General features: G+C 35.4%; 1 protein-coding gene across 2 annotated transcripts in view; it reads left to right on the forward strand.

The window, feature by feature from the left end:
* LOC111028193 (serine-rich adhesin for platelets) overlaps positions 1 to 13,055 on the forward strand; it is a 262,409-nt gene that overhangs the window by 220,402 nt on the left and 28,952 nt on the right. The window lies entirely within an intron of this gene.

Raw genomic sequence — 13,055 nt, forward strand, 5'->3', positions numbered from 1 at the left:
AATTTCTAGTTTTTACGAGTTTGTGCGATGGCCGTTTTTATTTTAATGATCTCGTCGTAAACAAAATACATTATTTACATTTAGATTTCAAATTAAGTGTGTACAAATATGATAGAGTAAACACTTACACGTCCACACTGAAACGCACCTATGATTTATTATTGTGACAAAAATGCTTGGGCAATAGTGCATTGTTTCTGCATTTGCCGTACAACGGTGATTTTTCTTAGGCGTCAGAGAGGACATAAAATATTATAATGCACATATACATAACGTAATATATTATTATAGTATTACACTATTAGGCCGTCACCCTCTTTCTAAGCACGGCAAATTTCAAACTGGTTTGAATGAAAAAAAAACTCTTTATCCGTATTACCACGATCTGTTAACACGTCGGTGATTATAATAATAATAATAATAATAATAATAATAATAATAGCGTATATTCTCGTATACGATCAGCCCACATCGCAGGTAGGACGCAGACCGATTGATCGTTTACGGCCATTCCGCGGCGGTCACCAGTGACGTACACACGTTCATTTTTTTTTTTTTTATTACTCTCATTACGTGAAAAAGTACTAAAGTTTTTGGAAATATTTATTTCACATAGTTCGAACTGTTGTTTGAAGTCGTCGCCGATACTAAACAACATTTATTGATATTTCTTATCGTTATAGTCACTCCAAGTTTCTTACTTGTTTGAATGACAACATATACCTACGAGATAATTTAGATTTATGAAATTCGAGTTTTGAACGAGTGAGATATACGAGTCGTAAGTCGTGTAGCTGGTATTTAATGATATAAGTCGAGCAGAGTAGAATGACGGTGCGGGGTTTGCAGTCCGCAAAATATTGGCCCACTAGTCGCTCGTCTACATATAGGTATATATTATACTTAACACACTGTTAAAGACATAACTCATTGACTACCGGTTAGAAATTCGATTTATGTATTAAATATTGAAATCATCAGAAAAATATTCCGTTCAGGTCGATATAAACGAATAAAAATCGTGTATATTGTTTTGGAAAAAAAAAAACTGTACCTCCATAAAATGACGAGTATAGTGTTTACGTTCAAATTCCGTCAGTATACGTGCAGAGCCGACACATGCTCACTCGGTCGTCTACCTCGTCACCTTCGCGCTCGTCTGCCACCTATTATACACGCACACCCACCTCCGTATACACACCGACTTTTTGACCCATATGCGACTGCGACATATCGAATGCGACAATGGACCTGCCGACGGGCGACGACCGCGTCTTGATGTATTATATTATAATAGTGTACCTACATACACAAGCTCTGCGGCGCCTCGCGAATCGGTCGGCTTAATCATGTTTGCCTTCGTTCCTCGCGGTTTTCGTATACGATTCGTGCACACACGCACGCACATTACCGTGTACATGTTTATTTATAAGTCGCGCGCGCGCGTGTGTGTGTGTGCGCGTTTGACAGTCGTCTCGTCGGGATTTATTTCCGTCTGAACAATGGTGCTATTGTGCGGTGTCTAGACCCTCTGCCGTCCTCGGGGTGCCACAAGACACCCCCTTAAAACGTCACACGTACCCTCCGACCCCCGCCGCGATCCGTTTTCGTTGACTAAATAATACGCACACGCACGCCTCGGCGGCGCGTGTAAAGCGAAACGAGAACGTCTTCGACAAACATTATATTAATAATATATATTATGACGGGCGCGATGTGCTGTGCGCTGCAGGTATAACACTCGGCCGCCGCCGTGTCGTCTCGGTTCTGAAATCATTATAATAATATTATTATTCTCTCATTATCCGGATACAAAAAAAAAAAAAAACAATCGCGGAATACGTGCCCCCGATGAGACTGATAGAAAAACTGCCAGTGGTGGTTTTCGCCGGATTTCCGAACGCTGCGGTCCCGAGTTCTCGGGCAAAATCCAATATTTTGCAATACACGCACGTGTTTATGGCCGGTGCTATATTCTTTATATGGTAGATACGGCGGCGGCGGCGGCGGCGGCGTCACGCGATCACATAAATCTGTTGGTTTGTTGTTATATTTTTACCGAGCGTTTGAACTGTCTCGTACATTTTCCGTCTCCTGCTAGCCACGAATGTACGGCATTATACCATTTTTTTTCTTATTCAAATTTACACCGGACAACGTAAACAATAGTTCCAACGATTCGTATAGTTTTACTCGCAGCCATCGTCACAATGCAGTTTATAGACTGGACGATTAAAATGATGCGTGTACATATACCATACCTGCCTATTCGACATCATTGTGCGTTGGTTTCGGCTTGATAATGACGTGTTCGATTCGACAGAGCACTTTTTTTTCTCCGAATAAATCATTACTACGTGCTATTTTTGAATAAACATAAAAAATAAGTCCAGTAACTGCATAAATAGATATATAAACATAACATTTCATTCGCCTCATCGCAGGATAGTGGTATGTTGCGATATTAAATTTTATAGTAATAATAACTCACGGCAGTAAAAGAACGATTCTGAAATCGAGCTTGCTTAAATTTCTTCGACACTTATCTAAATGTTTTCCTCGAGAGAAAATATTAAGGAAATCTAAAGATTGGGTACGTACCTACTACAACAGATATCGTCTAAAATCTAAACCCTATTTCCGGCCTTTAAAAGGTATTACATAAAACATTTCAATCACTATATATTTTATCAGTAAAAGTGTCCATAGAAAATAATAATAATAAATAATAATATTGTAAAACCGATACATTATGTGGTTTACTTAGAATCGCAATTTTATTGGTTTTTACTTTTTAGTGTGGTCATTCCATCTGTGGATCATTTCTGCGTAAGTGCGTTTGGTATTTACTCCTAAAAGTAAACCAATAAAGCGACTAGCAAATGCTATGAAAACAGACATTTTGATAACACGGTTACAAAAAAAAAAACTGAGATAAAGTATTTTAAATTTTAAAATTGTCAAAATCCATGTACAGTCTATATAGGTTCTGACATAGTGACGCACAATTATAGTTTATCATATTAATGAAGTAAATTTTAAAACAAGTCTTGTCATTTAATTACTTCCGATACTACATAATAACAACAAATTTAATCGTAAATAGTAAATACTGCAGTATGGTTAAGTCTCGTTTAAATACTTTAACGTAGGTATGACAATGTACTAAAAAATATTCAGTTATCCGTTTTTAATGAAAGAACTTGCTTACAAACGCACTTACTTAAATCAACATCATGTTTACAATGTAATTTGTTAATTTAGTAGACCTTAAAGGCAAATAGTAAATAGAAAAGACAGTATTATTAAAAGTACGGAACTCATTAAAGCGTAAAATGCCAGTGTTACAAATAAAAACTTTTTATTTAATTATACTCTTTATGTCTCGTTAAAAACTGAGTATAATTGAAGTGAAATTATTAATGAAAAACCGTTGTCCAACACATAGTTTACACAATAAATAATAGTTTTTTTATATAGTTTTAAATCTACAACACTATATTTGGATATCACTACATAGAGCAAGAGTACCTGTGATGTATAAATATTAAATGATGACATATTTAAAGTTGCAAATACTTCTCTAGTTTTCATTTATTGCTAATACAGCAATACCTATACTCAAAAGGATGCATCTCGTAAATTACAAGAAAATGACCGAACCCAATCGTATACAACTCAATTGAAATCAAAACAAAAATAAATCACACTCGACATGTTCATATTTTATAAGTATAAAATTATAAAATATGTGCTATACATGATCGTTCGTATATTATTTATTATTATTTGCGTAGGTACATAATTATCATAAGTCGAATTAGTTATATAATGTTTCGGTGAAATTTAATATTAATTTAAATTTAAAACATTGTATATATATTATCCGTGATTAATTTAGTTTTTATGATAGTAATTATCTAGCTAAAGATTAAAATATTATAAAAGATTATAATATGACAATTAACAATGAAATGTATGCAATCGATTTTATACTTGAAAAAGTCGCATTTATCTTTATTTGTATTTTCTCGATTTGTATGGGCCGATGAGTAATGACAATCAAAAAGCTGTGTTTAACTTTGTACGTATTACGCGAAGAGTAACTTTCTGAGTTATGGAAGTTTAGTTTCAATTAAAACCACAAGATAGTTATTTGACTATGTGGTCTATATATACCACCTATTAGCTTTGTAAGTTGATGATTAAAAAATATATACAATCTAACTTTGAAGTAAATCTAAGTGAAACCACTTATTAATAACTTGATAAATGGCACTATTAATCATAACCATATTATGGACGAAGAAATACAACTTTGGAGAGAATATCATCTCTATTATGCGATGGTGAAACTCTAGTACCTGTAATCTGTATAGAGTAAAATGTTCTTAACAATTTTCTGTCCTTTGACTAATCAGTAAATTATTAGTTTTAAAAAAAATATTAAGCGACGCACCTAATATTTGTTATTAATTTTGTCGTCAACGAAAAATTATAATATTTTAGTTTTTAAACCTCGACAAACCAGTATAATAATTGATTTTTTAGCAATATTGTGGGAAACACGTCCCATTTTATGTTTCACATATAGACGTGTGAGAATTGAAATTACCATACTTGAATTTAAAACTGTCGATGTTAACAGTATTTTCTGAATGACAACAATTTCAATTCCGATAAATTCCGTATGAATCAAATACCGTCCTTACTTAAAGGTAAACTGTAATAATGGAGTATCTGCAATATTATGGAATGACAGTTTTGGAATGACGCTACTTTGGCGTAAAAAATTACTTACCCTGGAATATGCGTTCATTTGTTTGCTTTATATTATAGAATATGTATTTGATTTTCTCAAATTATTTCCTTCATAATTCGAACTACGCGATTCCATTCAACCGTATAATAACGACACGACACGAGTTCACTGATCAATTCTTATATCACTATAATATGTATATGTTTCGAATTACCATGTTTCCAACTGCCGTAAAGCATGTCAAGCTGTAAATCAGCAAAATTATCCAAACCATTCCCCCGTAATCGTATCGTTTGTATAATATTATTTTGTGCATCCGGCGCACTATTATGTTGCACAAAATATTTCAGTAAAAATTTAAAACAATAACGTACATTATGTCGTACAACCAACTAACCTAGTAACTTTTGTGAGTAAAAAAACATTTTAGTTTGTTGATAGTATACGCACCACAAAACTGCCAAGTATTAAAATTCAATTTGCACTTATATACAGATATGCATTCTATATGCACCCGATGCAAATCATCATATATATATCATTGTTTTATGGCTCGGTGAGATGGAAAACGAAATTACAAATAATCATAAAACGATTGACTGATGATGAAATACAAAATAATCGTCAGGTACCTACACTAAGTTTCACCGAACTAAGCTGCAATAAATTGTAAAATATAATGTATTATAATATTTCATGATGAATAATAAACTATAATACGAGTATGCATTTAAAATGCAAGTATATTATAATGCCGTTGTATAATTTAACTTTTATTAATATCGTTGTTTGACGTAATTACAGTGTTACGTTTAATATTCGTTGAACCGCGAAAACAAAAGTCCCCGTACGTCGGATTGTGCAGGGGACGAAAACAGCAGTCGCTACTGCAGAGACACACACGGGGAGGGGGAGGGGGAGTTAAAATGCAAATCAGTGGCGTTCGTCCGAAAAACCGTACAGGACGTCCGGGACATAATACTGCGCGTTAACGGCCGGTGTACAATTCTTGGACCATTGCTATACATAAAACATTATTACAGTACATTGTGTACATATATTATATACATATAACGTCTCGACCCCCGACCCCGATTTTTATTTTTTCCTCCGCGTGTACGTCTGCGTACTTAATTCCGTCGGGTACACGCGGGGGCGAAAACCGGAAACATCCGGTGTCCGGCCGGCGTCGCACAATGGGGGGAGAGAATCTTCGCACACCCGGTTTTCCTCGAAGGGATGAACGCGCGTAGGAGTAGTTCCGGTTGTGCGCGCATTGTGTTCGGATATATTTGTATATATATACATGTATATAATATACGCATCTATATACGAGTGTGTGTGTGTGGGTGGGTGGGTGCGCCGCCGCTTACAAGGATATTATACATTTTTTTTTTTTAACGTCCTGGGAAAAATATGAACCGCACGATGATTATAATAATGTTACGAAATGGGTGAGCACAATGCATTTCACGTAACAATATGTAAAATCGTAAACAAGCAGATACGAGTCGTGGGTGTATTCGCCGTTGCGGAGAGAAGATTCCCCGCGATTAGCATAAGGCCGTGTGCAAATAACAACAATAATAACGGAGGGAAAAAATTGCATTCAAACGTCCTGGGACGTGAGGACGGGACATTTTCGTTCCCATGGACCGTATAAAGGACCAACGGCGGTATGTTAATCGGAAAAAGTGCCATCCCTCGCCACCCGCCGAGTATAATATTGTACCCTCGCCCCCGCCGTCTTCGCGCTGACCTTCGACCGATCAGACAATTTACGACTGTGAAATTTGTCGTGGCTCGTTGGAGTTTTACTACGTACGGGCTCTAACGGCGTTTTTTTTTTTGTCCTATATATTATATTTCTTCCATAAAAACATTCACGTCCCGCTGGAATTCGGCCGTAATATAATGATTTTATCAATTTCCAAAGTCCGCCTCCGACCGTCCGACAGTATACATAGGATTTATGATTTTCATAATAATAAAAACATTATCTTTTGCGGCTACTTTTTTGCTCTTCGCCGTTTCAGCTGTGCAAACTGCAGCGGTTCAGCACAATACCCAATGTTATGCAATAATTACGAAAAACCTATAGAATTATTAATCCACGACCACGGCCCAAAGCCAACAAAAGACGTTTATTATATGAGTGGGGGCACCAATAAGAATGTCACGACTTTTGATAAGCTATCACCGTGGGTGTTCACTCGGTTTATCTCACAACAATTTTCCGGTAAAATTATTATTGTCCACCTAATCCGTTTCGATAACTGCCAAGTCGTGTTAATTTCAATTTTTTTTCAATCAATACCATTCGCCTTATCTCACATTTTATTAAGGGACAGTTTGGCAACCCTTATACTCTCGAGACCCTTGTACAATCACCCCCTCGCTACTATATACACGATATGTTTTACACTATCCTATACGCCAATCCATATAGGTATATCTTTTTTTGTTATCGCACTTTCATATACATTTACTGCCTCGCGATTTTCCTAATCCCACAGCAGCTGCACCCTTCGGCCGCCCAAATCGTTCTCCACGAAATAACTGGATTTTTTTCTCTATCGAAAACTTTTTTTTCCAATCACCCCTGCTGTATTAACAAACTCCTCCGTCGACCGAGGCCGCGCTTTCCAGAGACTTTATTTTAATATTTTAATTCGGGGCGAATTCGATTTTAATTTGTCGTGTCTGTTGGCAGTAAAACTTTGAAAGCAATATAATAGACTTTTAAAATCAACACGGTCATCAATAAAACCGTATGGCAAGTTTTCGTAATAATTAAATAAGGGTATATTCGTATATTAGTTTTGAAACCCTCGAAAAGTTTTTTAACCCGATTTCAATTGTACTTGACATCAATACCGACTATACAGTATACATGATGTTTTATTGAATTACATAAACGCCGTAACGTATTAATAAACAATGGAAATTAGGGCGTTATCTCAAAACTCGATAACGAAACAAATAGTTTGTTTCGTTCGTTACTGCCAGATATTTTTTTTTATTTTAAACGAGCTCTAATCGCGAATCACGGTCAGTGGCTTAGCTATGGACCATTTTTTCCGGAGGAAAGCAAAACGTTAAATACTTCGCTCTAAAATAATTTTCGATAACGTCCTAATGACGTTAATAATAGTTGATAAGTTATATCTTAAATCGTGCTAAATATCCAAATGAATATATTTTCGAGTACATACTTTAAAATCAAAAATAAACCCGCGCTAAGCAAAAGGATAAAAAGATGGTTGGGGGAAGGATCCCTGTTGCTCCCCTCCCCCCTTATAAATACTCCTCTGGTGTGATACTTTTTCGTTGGAAGGACTCTGCGGCAACCGCGTACATACATACACCGGGAGTAAACTAATAAATCGTATGTGTAGCTGCAGGTTCGTTTTTCGGTTAACTGGGCCAGCAATATCGGACCACGGTAACAGTTTGTCCTGCTGCTTCAGCAAGAGAAATCAATGAATGATACGCTTACACGCGCTGAAGTAATTTTATAGTGATTATTTGATTCGCCAGCGGCGGCCAATCGGCGTATAATAAGTGCGCACAAGCCGTTTGTCGGACGATTACAATATTATGATAATAGCATAATATTGTACGGCTGTGGGTGCGACCGGTCGTGTGTAATTTAATGCAGCGCGAGAATCATGTGTACAAATTATAAGCACACATTTCTGGTGGAAAAACGTAATTCGTCGGGTCGACTGTAATCGCGTATTGATCTCGTTCAAATCGTTATTTAAACTGTCAAAACGTATTCCAGACTCAGCCCGCATAATGCAAATACCTTGTTTAATGCACACTGCAGCTATATATATATATTATGACGACGCGGCACTGCGTTGGTTCACGGTGGTTTAAACAATAATAATAATATATACCCGATACGCGCCGCCGCCGCCGCCGCCGCCGCCGCTGCGCCGTAACCAGTTAACGGGTTGCGGGTCCTATCCGGACCAGATATGTATATTACAAACGTTTGCGTTAAAGCGAGCTCGCAGTGTTTCTAATCAGAGGATCCCGAAAGCCGGCGGCGCGATAATCGGTCGTAAATAAATTAGTCTGGTCGAGCGATCGCCGGCCCGTGTCTAAACTCCGGCGCTCCGGCCGATAATGACCTTCTCTGCACGTGTCATTTGCAGTATAATTGGACGACAATAACGCGTCTCCGGTCAAAGCGCGTTGTGTATGTATATATATATATATTATATGGAAATAATGTACGAAATCCCTTTGCTCAGGCTGCAGGCCCGTCATCCCGTCTGGCCTTCGCCCCTGCAGTATAACCACCACCCGCCGCACGCACCCACACGCCGGGCTGGCTCGTGTACACCCATTGTGACCGCGTGTCCCGCGGAATTCCAACTGGACGCGGCGTCCGGGGCGCAATCGTCGGCGAGTATATTGTGTGTGGGTGTGTGTGGGTGTGTGTGGGTGAGTGTGCGCGTACAAATAACCTCCCACTGATGAAAGGACTCGCGATATGATTAATCGCGTCAACCGGCCACGCGAAACAAGCTCTAAACGTCAACGCTATACGAATGTTAGGGGTGGTTTTCGTCGTCGTGCATTGCTGTTCCCGTTGTTTGCCCTCGATTGTCCCGGTTTCCCGAAAACCTTGAACCTACTTACGTGATAAATAACTCGCTCGAAATATTTTTTTTTTTGATTTACTCCGTGAAAAATCACCGACACGCTGCTGCTGCTGCTATTTTTATTTCATTTTTTTTCCACCGCCCTTTTGTGTGTACGCTCGGGCGGACGTTATAATAACGTAGGTGTAGTCGACTATACCGTGTACAGTCGGGACTGTAGGGCGAGAGATCGATTTATAATATCGCACGGTGCTTGCTCGGTAAATTTTGCTAAACCGTTCGTCTCGGACGTTTCGATAATAATACCATTTATTCAATTTTGCACGTATAAAAATAATAGTTTATTCACAGCGGAGAGGGCGGGTTTCCGCATTAAACAAATTTCCGCCTCGGTAAAAATAAAAAAAAAACTATTTTAAACACGCTACATCGAATTTATTTTAACAAAATAACGAACAAAATCAATTCCTTTGAGATTTTAACTACGTCAATAGCAATTTAATTTGTTTATGTTGGAAAAATAATTATAATTCTGTATAATATTTTACCTCGTCAACAATCACTGATCCTTTAATAATAATACTTTTATATACGTATACAATACATGTATACCACCCTATACCCATATAAATTATATTAGGTATATATACATAATATTGTATTATGTAATATGACGTAGATTAAAAGTTTCGTATTAACAGTTAATTTAAACATCAATAAACTACAGAAAAATATACTAAGAAAATATTCGTTTTAATTTTTCCTATTCCTCCGTTTTCGATCGTCAACAGGAATTAAATGTATATAAATTCAAGTAAAATATGATGTACCAATACATAAACCCACATACGCTATTCAGACGTTATCATATTAAATATTGGCAATTATTAAATGAATGGTATAATTCTACACCAATATATATATATTATAGAATATAGTAGTATTATACGATTGAGATTATTTCCAACTCTATGACCAATAAAATGCCTCTATGGATTTATCTATACCAATAGCATTCCCACAGGTTTTGATGTACGCAATAATCAGCTATAATATAGTGTAATCTGCTAATTATAAAAAAAAAAAAAATACGGAGTGTTTTATCTTTTATACTTATCGATATTCATCCAGAATATATACCGACATTATAATATAATAATATATCCCTTTGAAGTAATGGAATAAATGCATGATGTTTAAATAACCCAATACTATACGCCTTGGTACTTCAGTAATTGTTACACGGAGAGAAAATTATTTATTTAACGCAGTTCTATAACATATTATTGTTATAAGAGTAAAATACATTTTAGTTTTTAGTTTTTCGACGGAATTCGAATATATAAATCGATTGAAACACTATAAACGTTTAAAGTATGTACCTTCAAATTACAATCCATGTACAGTAGGTTGTTGTCGTGTATTTCACAGCGATATTAATTCTGTAGCGTGTACACAACACATTGACAATAATTGTTGTTGTACACGGGAAACTAATAAAATGTATTGTATTATTATTATTACTCTCATAGAAAAGCCCATTTTTGCTCTCGCGAATAAATCGTTGAGAATCGATTACATTGCGTTGGTAAAAGGACAAAAGATTTTTCCACGGTCTGGTATAAATAAACAATAGTGGGCGGGGATAAAAATTATACCGAAGCGCATCCTTTTCATACGAAAAAGGATCGAATCGAGACGGTCAAATCGTTTCAGGTCTGAAGTCTACGTATAATAAATAAGAGAGTAGAGAGATGAAATAAATAAATAAATAAAAAAAAATAAAAATGAAAAGAAGTGTACTCAGACCACGCGAACCGTAACAAAACGGATGTAGTTTTATTTTGAAACAGGAGAAGCGTTTTTCCATTGTACCCAGGAGAGACGAGAGAGGGATTGCCAAAGTGGAATAAAAATATAATAAAATAAAAAAAAAATCTCGCGCGATATAATGGACAAAGAGTCAACGGGATGTGTTAATAACGGGAGTTAAGCCGGTTAATAAACACAAAAAAGAGGGTTCTTTTATTTTCGAACAGTTTAATTTTTCCCCTCGCGGCCCCCCAATCCAAGTTTTCACCGAACATTAAAAGAAACAAACACAAGTCGACGTTAAAAGTGTGTCACCATATGCCTTTAGGGTGGACTCTTAAAGTTTTTTATTGTACGTGCTCTGTAATTTTCGCAAAACAAATAATGTCTTAAGATAATATCGTACCGTTGTACAATCGTTTTGAAAATATCTCTATTAAAATAAACATTATTATTAACTATATTATCTTATTAAAATCGTCTTCTACAATAACTCTCAATTATTATGCGAACGAGAATACAAACAACTTTTGCAAACTAATTTATGTGTACGTTGGTATTCGATTATTTTTATTTCGAAAATATGATACCAATAACATTTTATTACATCTGGTACATAATATAATAAAAACATCAGCTCCTTTATGTCAAGTATAATTATAATTTATAATATTGAAACTAACTTTAATTATTTCAATTATCATCAACGTTCGAATTTGGTTGGAGACACAGTGGGATGGAGCCTGTTCTTCTACAATTTTTTTCAGATTTTCTGAGTACCCTTACTGATATTATTGTCATAAGAAAATAACTATTCGTCCTGGACGGTAGCTATGTGTTCTTATTTACAAAATATTCTTTCAATATTCATTATTTTATAATATTGTTGTATACCGCTAAATATTATTCTGAATAATAGATAAATTTAATAATAAACTATACCTAAAACGTCTTATTATTATTATTATTATTATTATTATTATTATAAGCTGTAATTTCATAAGACACAATTTTATTTTCAATTCCAAGAGCCTCTTATATTTTTGAATTTCAGTCACAATTTTCGTATTGATACTAAGAGTATATTTTTTCGGAATAAATTGATCTAGTAGGTATATTCGATACGAACATCAGTAACTGGTATGCGCAAAAAATATTTTAGTAATAATAGGATATTTTTTTATAATAGTAGTTACATGCAACTTCACTCACATGAAAACAAAATAGGACCACAGGGGACTTTAAAATATTATTATTGCATAAAAAAATGTTTATAAAAATAGTCATTATAATATTCAAAACCGACTCTGCACGTTATGGTGAAAACTTTGATGCATAGTGAAAATACTTTTATTTTGTTATAAATAAAATAATGATATGCTCTCAAAATGTTGATGTATTATAATATATTTTGTTATGATATTGAAATGTGGAAAACGATGTTAATACATTGTATGGAATAGAGCAATGTTCTAATACAAATCTGAAATCATACAATGCATAGCGAAATGAAACCATTTCTATAAATACTCCTAAGTAGATTTCTAGTTTCGAACTTAACGTGAGTTATGGTTATATTACACAAAACTATTTATCTGTATATTTATAGTATTCTAAGTACGTTTTCATCTCACGTAGACGTTTGATTTTATCGCGATAAAAGTCTTCTTTTCGTTCATAAACACTATTGTTTTCACTAGTGATCAAAATATATTTCCGTGCGGATGAACATCGATGATATAAAACATTTGCGAAACAAAAGCCGTCCACTGCTACCATATTACACAAACCACCAACACCCCCACCGAGCGTGTCTGCTTAAATCATTGTTCTAGGCAGAAATGTAGATCCAATTACGAATG

This window comes from Myzus persicae, unplaced genomic scaffold, assembly GCF_001856785.1.
Source record: "Myzus persicae strain clone G006 unplaced genomic scaffold, MPER_G0061.0, whole genome shotgun sequence".
NCBI classification, from domain to species: domain Eukaryota; kingdom Metazoa; phylum Arthropoda; class Insecta; order Hemiptera; family Aphididae; genus Myzus; species Myzus persicae.